Here is a 13,863-nt window from a genome sequence, read left to right as displayed (position 1 = left end):
ACTAGCGTTTTGATACACATGGAAAGAGATCAGGATTGGAACATGATATAGGATATATTAATATAGGGATGATTACGTATATCCTAATTGCTAGTTTTAACAGGAAATTTTACCCTATCGCTCTAATAGATTCTCTGCTCAGTTACCTTTTTCAAGTGTTTGTTTTCCATCTTTTTGGTGTCTTAGAGAAATACAGATTTTTTCAATATCTTTCAGTTTAATGATTGATGTTTCTTACACTTCTACTAGATGGAGGTAAAGATTACTAACTTTATATTTTTATGAAAAGAAGAATAAGAAAATGAATAATTCTACATAACCATAACTATCCCAAGAAACTAATAAATAAAATATAAATAAAATAATAAAAACTGGAGGTGAAAGAATACTGTTAATAGTAAATATAGATGTGCAAAACTAACTGTAAAGAAATCGTTTTATAAAGAGTGGATGATAAAACAAAGATTTACTCTGAATAAACTAATATGCTACGTTAAACCACACTCGAAAAATAACACACGAATCAACTTCCACCAGTAAGGTCAGTCAGGACAAGGGTTTGAACACAATAAGCACAGCTAAAATGCTAACATGCAAAAGGAAAGTTTTATCTAAGTAACATCTGGAATGTTGTCTTGATGTCTTGTGTCACCAATGAGACTATACTTGGTAGAGTTAGTCTTAAGCAGCAGGTGTAGTTGTACTTGGGATGGTGGGGTCAATGATCACTGTTGGAGTTTTGCCTCCGGAGCTTTCTTGTTTTGGGCAGTTACCAAACAGTCCCTTCTTGTTTACTGAAAATAAATTAATCATTGTTAAAATAGAATTAAATAAAAAAGTGTGCGTGTGTGTGTGTGTGTGTGTGTGTGTGTGTGTGAGATAGGAACTATATGTCTACTGGCATACTTGTCGTTGTATAACTGTCATTAGAATAAATAAATATATGACCACAAAATCAAATATTAAAATTGATTTAGTATCAATATATAGAGTCAACTTTTAACAATAAATACAAACATTAAACACTATTTACTTGTTATTTACCTCAAGATACAACTATGATATTATTACACCAAACATAATATCACTGTAAATTATTAGAAGCCATTATATCAACTACAAAACAATAGGAGACCGCTTCTTTACTCGGCACACAGCACCAACACCTTCTGTAATCATTGCAGCCACACTTGAAGGGTACGTAGCCATCTTCACGGCTGATAGGTTTCACACAGTAGCCCCCAATGTACGTACACTTCGGGTCTACAGAATTTGCAACATAGACAATGGCCATCCTTGCAGCCTGCACTACTGATGTAGGAGGACGTCCATCTGCAGTTACACCAGTCGGTGACACAGAAGCCGTAGTTAGCCCGCCCTACACTCAGTAGTGGGGTCACACCACTTGCAGCAACTACAAAGAAAAACAAATTGAACGTCGTATTAACACATCTTCATACACTTAGAGCATACCTTGTTGAATGAAGGTGAGTCTATATGGCACTATGGGAGTCTGTAAGGCGCTGTGGAATCTACAAGGGAATTAATACATGTAAACAACTCACCAACAACTCTCGGCTATGGCACTGCAACCATTTATGTTCATACTCATAAAAGTAGCAGCGCTTCCTGCACCGCGCCCCAACTTCTGTACACGGTGAACATTTGTTCCCACTGTTACAATCTGTATGGAAGAAAACAATATATTAAATGTTTCATACTACTACTACTACTACTACAATACTACTTTTTATGTTACGTGGCCTCCAGCCTCCCCCAATAGCCACACCTTCGCCACCATTTTATTACTGACTATTACTACTACTACTACTACTAATACTACTACTACTACTACTACTACTGCTACTACTCTACTACTACTACTAATAATAATAATAATGGTGAGAATATTTGGTACTAAGGTATATAAGGTAAATATAGCGAGGTCTAACACATTATAGGTAGGTATATCTGATTGTGAGCTGGGGAACACAAGACCTATCCGCCATATTAACCCACAAACCCTTCATAATGGATCATAATACTATCGAATTTACTTATGTTTTTATAGTATCGTCCACGTGAGATACAATACTAAACAATACACAATATATAACTATATACCTACCAACACAACAGGAACAGTTGGAATAAGTACAGAGGACGGGTCCTTGAAGGTATAGTCGCAACGCTTGTATATTATTTGGAACATTCGCCACCCAAGACACTCTTGCAGAATGTGCTGTGAAAGAAAACGGGATTAAATTCTGTATTTAAGACTGACTCATCAGACCACAATATTGCCGCGCAAGCGCGATGTCATGGGTCTGATTCCCTGGCCGATGGAAGTTGTTTGGACTTACTGCCTAGCCCCCATTAGTCCCTGTTCACCTAGCAGTAAAGTAGGTACCTGGTGTAAATCGAAAGTTGCGAATTCGTACTCAGGTTAAGTTGTTGGAGCTTCAAATAACTTGATGACATAAACCACTGACTCTTCAGGCTTCTACGCCCTTGACTCTTCACGCTTCTACGCCCTTAACTCATAATACATAAAGGCAAGCATGAACTTAGCATGCTTCCCTGTTAGGCTCTGTAAACGCTTCTGCGCTTCACCTTACACAAGGATGTAGGGGAGTGCCCAACATAAAGCAAAAAACAAAAAAAAAGAACATTAGACCACAAACGTAAGAAAGCTACATGTAAGTACTTGTTGAAACACTGACGACATACATACAAAATACATACATACATACATACATACATACATACATACATAAAAACATACATACATACATACATACATACATACAAACATACATACATACATACAAGAAAATGCTTATAAATATCATCTGAAACATACACGAATTGATTAATTACAGAAACTGTAATGAATTTAATTACTTGAAAGGTCATTAACACCATTTGCTTGATTTTTGTTGTTAATTTAAGATTTTATTCAGCGTATCCGTAAAAATTGTGAAAATTAAGTCAAAATAGTTTTTTTTATGCTCTGGCTCGGGTTCGAATCTCGGAACCCACATGTGAAAAATTATGTACAACATTACTTTTGATTATTATCGGGGCAACAGTGAGTAGAGTTATAGCAGTCTCCATTTGTTGAATGTCGCATTTCTTGGCCTCTCTGTGTCTGTGTCTTCAATTCCTCCTTCATTTCCTCCATATCCATCATTTCCTTCATATCCTTCATATCCCTCATGTCACTCACGCTGTCGTCCCTCACTTTCTCGGCGTTGTCACTCTCCGCCGTGTCTGCCATTCCGCGCATTTCATCCATCCTTTGCAGCTTCAGTAGGTGGTCTCTTAGGTCATCCACTCCTTCGAAATCCTCCACATTCTCCTGGACACAGCCGAGTCATCTATTAATATCTAGTTAATATATCTACTAACGTTACTACTGTTTACTTCCTAGTTGGGGCTTTTGTCTCATGTTAAATATCTTCTTCAGAGGTTAAGGTGTGTGTGTGTGTGTGTGTGTGTGCGTGTGTGTGTGTGTGTGTGTATGTTACTCATATGGAATTAACTCACATGCAACTTCGATGTTGTTTAACGTAATGTAAATCAAAATTCCACGATATAACCAGAAAAGAGAATCATTATCCAGAATTCAGAATACAAGGAAACACAATTTTATATTTATCTGAAATACATGACTGAATATCATATTGGTATTACGTCGCAATATCTCTTTTGCATTTACGTTAACCAAATGGCAACATTAAGGTTTGTTTTCACGAGACATTAACTATCGGAAAGCTCAAACCCTATACACTCACTGAACAAAGTATTATCCTGGTATTGTTTATGTATGTTTTGGGGTATAGGTAGACTGTGTGTTGGAGAGTATACAGTATACATATAGGTGTGTGTATACGAGGACTCACCGTGGCGTGACACCCTGCCAACACTAGGAGAAGACACACGTACTTCAGCATGATGGTGACTGCTACCATTTGCCCTTAAGTCCCTCTCAAGTGCTGTTGGGTATAGAAAATTTATCATGCCTTCAAAGGAGAATTATATAGATTACAATATACCACTTAATTATTGTTATATGTTATAGAGAAAATTATATAGATTACAATATATCACTTAATTATTGTCATATGTTATAGAGAAAATTATATAGATTACAATATACCAATTAAAGGATATTTTCCGTTCATGATGTAAGGCAGTCTTTATTGTTAGTTGATATATGGTCAGTTTATATCGATATTGTTTATATTTTTGGTATTGTCAATGAATTCTGGTTTACAGGATCTAAGTATTTATCTTTAAATATTTCACACGTAATTAACGTAAAGTTATGTTGTATTTGAAGCACTGTTGTCTTTATTCTTTCCATCTATTACTACCCATAATGATGAGTCTGATAAGAATATTGAACTATTTCGTTAAGTCCCGTAGCCTCTCCTGCTGTTTCACGTACCCCGAGATTCAGGCACTGATACATTATTCTTTCCATAAATGCTTCAAATTCACGAGTCTGAATCTCGGGGTTCGTGGAAAAGCAGGAGAGGCGACAGGAGTTTGGTGGTTGACTGTACGATAGATTGTTTTGTTGTATTTTTCTGGACAGATTAAGGTAAAAACAAAAAAGTTAATCTGGCGGAAAAAAATATATTTGTTGTGTAATCAAAAATTTACAAATTAAATTAACTCTTTATTTTGCGAACGTTTAACGACGTCAATGTGTCTGGAATTCTCTCAATTATTTTTAGGTAATTCTATAAAACTTTTTTACATTCAATTTCGACAAGAAATATGTAAAATATAAAGTAAAAACGTTGAATTTAACCCGAAATCTGAATTGCAAATCTGTTTTGGGAGGGAAGGGAGAATTCAGAACAGTTGAACTATTACTAATACAAGGAAATATTCCAAAACGTAATAAAGAATGAGCGAGGGTTTACTGATCTTCCTTTACCGGATCATTATGATTTCCGATGACATTCTTCCAAACCGCCCGGGGAAAAGGACATCATTTACTCTGTCTTTCTCTGATATTCAACACAATCATCCAACATTCTGAAATACTTAGATAAGGGGGAGTGCACCTGTTCATACTTAGGGGTGACAAACCGACATATCTTACTACAGTTCACGTCGCCACACTACTGCTCTGGCTGTGACTAGGTATTGCTGTGTTGTAGTTCAGTGTCGGTCTTGTTAGTGCGCCGTGATTCCACAACCTGAAGCCTTGCCTGACTCGTCTCCTGAGATGGTGCGTGTCTTTATAAAGGGAGCAGTTGACCCAAACACCTGTTATTCTGTACATGCTAGCAGGTGGCACTGCGGAGTTCGGCACTGACCTCCGCTCAAGGTTAAGGACACTGCTGACTTAATGTGGTTTTTTGTGTCGTGGTCCATCAACGGAGTTATATATTCTATACTTGAATTTTACACCTAAAAAGTAAGTGAATAAAGTCTCACTGCGGATATTACCTCAAGGGAAAAAACAGAGAAGAAACATTTAGTAAATCTTGATTACGTTTTTGATTAATTGAGTTACCCGATTACACCCGGGTGGAGGGACCATCCCTTAGGCCATTCGCACCTCCCTACCAAATTCCAGCTCTCTATCGTAGAAACTGTGGAAATACATATGGAGCACACACACACACACACACACACACTCGGACCCTAAATGACAGGAACGAAAAGAGAGACAGTGAAAGAGAATATACACCCTACAGGCAATACGGCTCACAGTGCATAGACTAATAATCAACAATAATCTCAAGTTTTAGTGAATACATCGTGGACAAAATGAGCCACCAGGCACACGCATCTGTGTACCCCGTGTACAGTTAGCAGGCCTGTGGCACCTTGAGGAGGGCAGCCAGGTACACCACTTTATCACCTAATTACTTACTTTCAAGATGGTAAGGTCTTAAGGTCTTCACTTGTGACTTTAGTTGGTCATGTTACTCGTAACTGAGAAGGGCCAGAAAAAACTAGCTTAATTACAGGGACAATATCATGGAAGCTATTATATTATTATCGAAGGACTAAGATAACACAATATATAGAACTAAGATAACACAATGAGTTAAGATTTTTATTTGCTTTTTTCGTATTCATTAAACCACTTATATGCTGACATTTGGGATAGAATAAGTAATTATTATAAAAAAAATTACTGAAACACTTAGTCGAGATGATAATATAAACACGAACACAATATAAATAACATGGAAATATATGTAAATAGTTTCAGAATTTATTTAGTTATTTTTTCCTTACATTTATTACTTTAATCTTTGTTTTTATCTTTTCGTTTAATTCTTCACTGTTGGTTTAATTAACTTTATATTGAATTGTTTTTATCCGAGTTTTGTTGACATTTACATTTTTGAAATATAATAATATATCACCCATGATGATCATCCTGTTTTAAAACGAACAAAATAATTAATAAGAGCTAGATAATATTAGTTAAGGTCAGGTAAGGTCAGGTAAGGTTAGGTTAGGTTAGGTTAGGTTAGGTTAGGTTAGGTTAGCTTTTCTACGACACTTCATGTAAACCTACCTACATATTCGTCTATGATCAGTCACAATAAAAAAAAATTATCATCATTAGGCGATTATCCCTTTTTAGTGGTAATAATTATGATACTTTAACTCCCCGTATTCAACAGCTATGAAAATAAGTCCACAACTCGACCCAACATTCGCTGAAGAATTCTATCCTTGTATCTAGACAGGCGCACATAATACAACCCGGAACGATCAATTTTCTTATGGGGCCAAAACAGGAAAATAGTTGTTTCTTAATCTGTGGATAAGACCGCAGTGTTGGCGGCTCTTCATTCGATCACCTTAACTTCCTCAATTTAAGAAACCATTCACAGCTGAATAAATGAATGACCGAATGTTTGAGTGAGAACGAAAGGTCCTCATTATATACTTTTTATAACTATACTGAATAAGTATTAGTTTACGGTCTAAATAAACTATTCTTGGTTATAACAGGTGTAGTCTGATTCATCCATCTCCCAATGTTTTCACGTAGGGAGATTTATCGCGCCATAGTCCCGTATACTGTATATCCTATGATAATATTAGGGTCACAGCTGGTGAGTCTGATGTGTCCTATGTTACCGCAGGAAATAATTACATGCGCTTCATATTTAAAACAAAAATTACTCATCCATTCCGTTTCAACTGTATGTTCAAATATATAATAAAAATAATTAATGGTTTATTGAAAAAGTTCTTTGTGCACGACAAGATGAACAATAAAGCTTTAGAAAAAATCCCTCATTCATTTCATAGAGGACAGATAAAACATAGACAACTTCCTGTGTCAGCTTTACGGTAAAATCCTAAGGTACGGCACAGAAGAGAGACCTTCAACGTGTGAATAGGTAATGACTTCAGCAGCTTTGACATGTAGAATACATTACGCTTAACAGTCATCACTCTTGACACTAACTGAGTCTTCTCGCTGCTTACATTACTTTTCTGAAGGTGTCTCTATAAATATCAGAAATTTGTGATCCTTGGCAAAAGAAATGTGTTAAGGAAAATAGCCAAGCCAAATGCTGTATGATTAGGGTGAATTTTTTTTGTATTATATATTAAATTTATTTATATATTTATTCATAGTTGTAGTAATAGTAACAGCAGTGACAGTAGTGGTAAGGTAAGAGTAAGAGAGTTACAGTAGTAGTAGTTGTAGTAGTAGAGTAGTAGTAGTAGTATTAAGGTAATAAAATGGTGGCGAAGGAATGGCTATTGGGGGAGGCTCGAGGCCATTTAAAAAAAAGTAGTAATAGTAGAAGTAGTAGTAGTAGTAGTAGCATTAGTAGTAGTAGTAGTAGTAGTAGTAGTAGTAGTAGTAGTAGTAGTAGTAGGAGGTCCGGGCGGCGTGGGTGTGTTGGGGTGCCTTCCCTGATTTAAAGTGTTATTGGTGGGGATATACTCAGTTTGTGGGAGCGAGAATTTCACAGTGTGTCGATGAACGTTGGATGTCACCTTGAGCATCATCGCCGACGGCTCTTCTAATTCCTTACGAAATTAAACGCAAATATTGCTCGTGTTCACCGGCGATCTTCAAATAAGCCTGTGAGTGTTTGAATGGTGGGTGGCTGGAGTTGCCAAGTGTCAGTGCCAGTGTGTCGATAGGCCTACCCTAGCAAGGGTGGCATCGCGACTCTCGCCCCTATGGGGCCAAGTGCCTCGCGCTTTCAGTCGCCTCAAGTAACGGCCACTCCATGTAGTGTCGGCTGACCAAGTGAGTATATATAACTAATGTTACATCAGCGAGATCATAGAAATGGTGGCTATCTCTACCAAAGTGACATAATCAAGTGTTAGGTGTGACAATTCTTGCTCCCAGTGGATTATTCTCATGTGTGGATTATCGCCCACATGGGGGGTGCCCGACACAACCACACGCGCGCGTATGCCCTTACTACTCGGACACCGCAGGCCAGGCCGTCACCTCTGTGCCTCATACGCATAAGATCTAGTTTCTTCGTCCGTATGGGCCCAATAGCAGAGGTCGGAGGCGGAAATATCTGTCGCCCAAGGTGCTGGTCACTATGCCTGGCAACAGTCTTTGCTGCGTCTGTGCTAGCCCGAACCAAAACTGCACAAATTGTCTTTGTGCGAGAAACAACCGATCATGTGTGGATTGCAGGAAGCTAGACCAGTGTCGGAACCCACGTGGCAGGGAGCCGACACAGGCGGCCACAGTGGATATCGCCGGGACCCAACCACCCGATGATATCCCAAATGATAGCAGTGAGTCTACTCAACCCGAAAATGTAGTACTAATAAATGCTGCCCCCTCAGTAGCAGGTGTCCAGGAGGAGAATGAGAGACTGCCGCCTCAGTGGAAAGGCATGTCGATGGAAAATGCAGGCGTATGGGTCAAAGAAACCTACTCAGAAATTGTCAAGTGGTCGCCCGTTAACTTATTTGAACCACCCAAGTGTGCGGCCACCAAAGAAATGATTCGGGAGATGACTTTCTTCATGACTGATTACACTCAGGACCACTTCCTCGCCCCCCTAGCTCTTCAAATACTGGCAATAATACCACATCTATTTTGTCAGAGGACACACACAAAGTTTGAAACAACTGGGGTCAAACAAGTGGCATATGCTGATGACCTCACAGGAGCAGGAAAAGTGGAGGACATCAAAAAGTGGTGGGACCTGGTAACATAGCGAGGTCCACAAATAGGGTACCACCCAAACGCCAGCAAATCCTTCCTCATCGTGAAGCCAGATCATTATGATCGGGCTTTGGAGGTTTTCGGCGAAAGTGAGGTCAAAATAACTAAGGACGGCCAAAGACATCTAGGCGCAGTAATTGGCACTACGGACTTCAAGACCCAGTACGTAGCGGGAAAGGTGAATGAGTGGGTTAGCGAAATCCAAGCTCTATCGGAGATTGCTAACACAGAGCCACATGCGGCCTTTGCAGCATTCACCCATGGAGTCAAGCATCGTTGGAACTACCTGATGCGTACCATCCCTGAGATCGGACCCCTCCTCCACCCTTTGGAAGAAGCAATCAGTGTCAAGTTCATTCCCAAACTAGTGAAACACCCTGACTTAACCCGAGCAGAAAGAACACTTCTTGCACTTCCACCAAGACTGGGAGGGATGGGACTAACTAATCCAGAGGAGATTGCTGACTCTGAACATCAAAATTCACTTAAGCTCACGGCAGCCCTCACTGACCACATAATAGCCCAGAATGCAACAGGGGAAGTGGACACCAGCGAAGTTAATAAGATCCGTAGGTCCATTACAACAGATCGGCAGCACTGCCAAAATGACGTGTTGCAGCAACTATTGCTGCAGGTTCCAGAAAATTTGACAAAAAAAATAGCTATAGCGCAGGAGGTGGGCGCCTCGAACTAGTTAACTATGTTACCGATAAGGGCAAATGGTTTCAGTCTTAATAAAAATGAATTTACAGATGCCATTGCTCTAAGGTACGGTCGGCCAGTAGAAGGTTTGCCCTCCCAATGCGCGTGTGGCTCTTCCTATGATGGCGATCACGCTATGGTGTGCAAGAAGGGGGGCTTCATATGCATGAGGCATGACGAGGTAAGGGATCTCACAGCAAATATGTTGAAGGAAATCTGCCGGGATGTCATGGTAGAACCGACCCTCCTTCCATTGGATGGTGTGATCTTCCAACACAGGACTTCAAACACATCTAACGAAGCCCGTGTGGACGTCAGTGCTCGAGGATTCTGGACGCGGGGACAGCGAGCTTTCTTCGACATCAGGATTTTTGATCCCATGGCCGCATGTCACCGTAACCTAGCCCTCGATGCTGCACACAGGAGGAACGAGAACGACAAGAGAAGGGCATATGGGGAGAGAATTCAAAATGTTGATCAAGGCAGCTTCACTCCTCTAGTGTTCACAATCTCTGGTGGGATGGGACCAAGTGCAAGATGTTTCTATGCCAGACTCGCGGAGTTGATCTCCGAACAGAAGCAGCAGCCCAGAAGTTATGTTACAGCCTGGATGAGATGTCGACTGTATTTCTCTCTCCTTCAGTCGGCTTTGCTCTGCCTCAGGGGAACGAGAGCTTGTGCCCCAACTCCGACAACTGCTGCAGATATTGACTATGAGGCTACTGTCACTGAATGCAGCATAGATCTGCGGCTCAACTAATTTAACACAGATAGGATAGCTACATATGTATTAGGATATTTAAATTTATCGTAATTAAATGGTGGCGAAGGTATGGCTATTGGGGAAGGCTGGAGGCCACGTTTAAAAAAAAAAAGGTAGTAGTAGTAGTAGTAACCTATTTAACTCAGTATAGCCTACATTATGTCAGTTCTATCTTAGATAAATTATTGTTGTTGATTTCATGAGTAGCAAGATTAGTTTCCCTTTACATAGGTCGTGAGTTGCCCTTGGGGGACGCTTCACTGACACTTAACACTAATGTCAGGAGAGCGAATCGGGTGAGAATGATAACAGGTTATTCTATGCTATCTACCCTGTGTCAGCAATGTCAGATCTCTCTAAAATATTAAAGTTAAGGGTTAATGACTCGAATGTGATAACGTTTGTAAATATATCATTAATTATCTCAAGTTATAATTGTTTTTTAATGATTTGTATCAGGTCAGGTCTGAGATGAAACCTTTGGCTACACTGTACAGTGTACAATATGTCTTAGTGAAATTTAAACCAAATATTTAAGTGTTCCAACAATATGTTCCACAAAGTCTAGTTATCTGGATGATAGGTTATAACGTTATGGATTTGGTGTAAGTTAAAAACAATATAAATATGACATAAATATTATCTCCAAGTCGAAGCCAACATTTGATCTTCTGTATACAGGTATGTGAGTCAACATACCTGGAGAGACGATTACAGGTATTATGATGAAAAACCTTCAGAGACCCGGATGAAAAAAAAATGCATAAATGTGGAGGCTAAAGCGGATTACGTTTGTGTGTGGTTAGGTTAGGTTAGGTTAGGTTAGGTTTATGTTATTAATATAACTTGGTGTTTGAAACTTAGGAAGGTATTATTACTTCAGTTATAATTATGTTATTAAAGAGTCATTGACAGTAATAGCTCACGGCTTGTGCATATGAAGCCCCCTTTCTTGCACACCATGGCGTGATCGACATCATAGGAAGAGCCACACACGCATTGGGAGGGCAAACCTTCTACTGGCCTACCTTCGAATCTTGTTTACATCACTGGTATCCACCTCACCTGTTGCGTTCTGAGCTATTATGTGGTCAGTGAGGGCTGGCGTGAGCATAATGAGTTTTGATCTTCGGTGGCATATAGGAAACCTCTCAAGAGTATAAACTAACTTCTTTTTCTTTACCTATCTTTAACTGAAAATGAAGGTAGAGAGAAAAAAAAAGCAAGTAACATTTCCTACCTGTCCCCTAGAATAATTAATTACCATTTGCCCTTGACGCCCCCCACCCCCCACCAAACCACCACACCTGCATACACACTCGTACATATGATCTATTGAAAGGTAAATCGTCAACAACTAAACTTGAAATAAAATGTTAATTGGTGAAGTTAATCTTGCCAAGCTGCCAGGAGACCATGACAAATGTCCCCTAATTCTGACAGATATTCTGAATTATTAGTTTATCCGCAACATAGGGAAATGGATGTGTGTGTGTGTGTGTGTGTGTGTATGTGTGCGCGTGTGTGTGTGTGTGTGTGTGTGTGTATGCGTGCGCGTGTGTGTGTGTGTGCGTGTGTATGTGTGTGTGTGTGTGTGTGTGTGTGTGTGTGTGTGTGTGTGTGTGTGTGTGTGTGTGTGTGTGTGTGTGTGTGTGCTTGTGTGTGTGTGTGTGTGTGTTTGTGTGTTGCTTATTGACACTTCTTTATGACTGTTTCTTCTGCTTCTCTCTCTTTCTGCTTTAATTAAAATGTAAACAACATGTGTACCTGTAACCTGAAGTAAAGAAGCACCAACACGAGACATCACAAGGATCTTACACACACACATAGAAGGATATAAACACAAACTACTTGTAGAATGTGATGTTTAATCCAATTAGTGTCTAATTATTCAAGGTCGAATGAACAGTTGGTGGTTAGTAAACATTATATCATGTTTTAGTATATTAAGCATCAATATGTGGAGATCTTCAACACGAACACAAAATAGCACATAAAAGGGCTATTATGCCTGACTAGTGTTGCATGTTGAAATATACGTCTCTTAATTTACTTAAATATCCAGGTTCTAGGCGTAACCAAACAAACAATGAAGTAAATTAAAAGAGAATAAAGATAAATAAAGTAAACCTTTAAGAATTTAATTAATTAAATATTAACACAATAAAGAGCCTCGTAGGCTGTCACAACAATTGATTCACCATCGAAACTTTTAAGACAAATGATACTAAACATCGAAACATCAAAAGAATAAAAATAAAGCATTGGATTACGTTAACACTGCATAAACATATAAAACTAACACTGAAATTAACTAACGTGAAACAACACTGAATTACTTGAATACAACTAAGCAAATACTGATGGACACAAACAGAGACATAAATAGGTACTCACATAGATATACCACATTGGTGGCGACAGGAACAACACAAATAAATGAAGTATAAGTAACAGGTGACACTCAAAGGATGTGAACTGTATGACAAGAGGACTGAACTAACTCAAGTCAGTTGGTGGGTCCTATATATAAGGTCGGCTCCAGCCACGCGACCCGCCGGTGGGTCGTTTAACGATGCAGATGGTCGTTAGAGAACAAAGAATGCTGGTTACAATACAAAATAAAGAAATAAGATGGGCTTGAACAAATAATGACAGTTAAAACCTTAACAGCACAGGGTAAGGTGACTAGAATATATAATAGTAAATTTAACACATCATTACAGGAATAATATAGAACATGGAGCATGTTATATATAAAAAAAATAGAAAAATACGACACGGTCGTAACAACGTATAGTGGCCAGGTGTCATTCTAATTAGTTAACAGGTAAATATTCTATAGAAAAAATAACATTAAAGGCTTTTGATGTTAAGTTTTTGATTAATAAGAACACAATGTTAATCGTAGTTATTAAAATATTTAATTTTATGTTTGAGTTGATTATTATATATAGTTTTTTATAGTCACAATCCTTTATTAATTTTTAATTAATATATTCATTTACATTAGCACTCCATGGCTTATGTATATAGATGTACATATTTCTTAAATTATATGTGTTTTAGCATAATAATTGGTATAATCTATGTGTCCGAGGAACTAAACGTCGACACACAGAAATACATCATAACATCAGCAACAGGTAACAACTTTTATGTATTAATTTACCTAAGTTAACTAACG

The 13,863-nt window shown here is 38.6% G+C and overlaps 1 long non-coding RNA gene across 1 annotated transcript; it reads right to left on the bottom strand.

Moving 5' to 3' along the window:
• Positions 1-1,261: 1,261 nt before the first annotated feature.
• On the bottom strand, positions 1,262-5,249 carry LOC121859632. Its single transcript, XR_006087687.1, has 6 exons — positions 5,120-5,249; positions 3,906-3,998; positions 3,069-3,361; positions 2,129-2,242; positions 1,566-1,684; positions 1,262-1,414 (listed from the first exon to the last, which is right to left on the bottom strand). It is a non-coding gene; the product is annotated as an uncharacterized LOC121859632 (long non-coding RNA).
• Positions 5,250-13,863: the final 8,614 nt, after the last annotated feature.

The sequence above is a fragment of the Homarus americanus genome, unplaced genomic scaffold (assembly GCF_018991925.1).
Source record: "Homarus americanus isolate GMGI-L3 unplaced genomic scaffold, GMGI_Hamer_2.0 scaffold7626, whole genome shotgun sequence".
NCBI classification, from domain to species: Eukaryota; Metazoa; Arthropoda; class Malacostraca; order Decapoda; family Nephropidae; genus Homarus; species Homarus americanus.
This window is presented reverse-complemented; position numbering and strand designations above follow the sequence as displayed.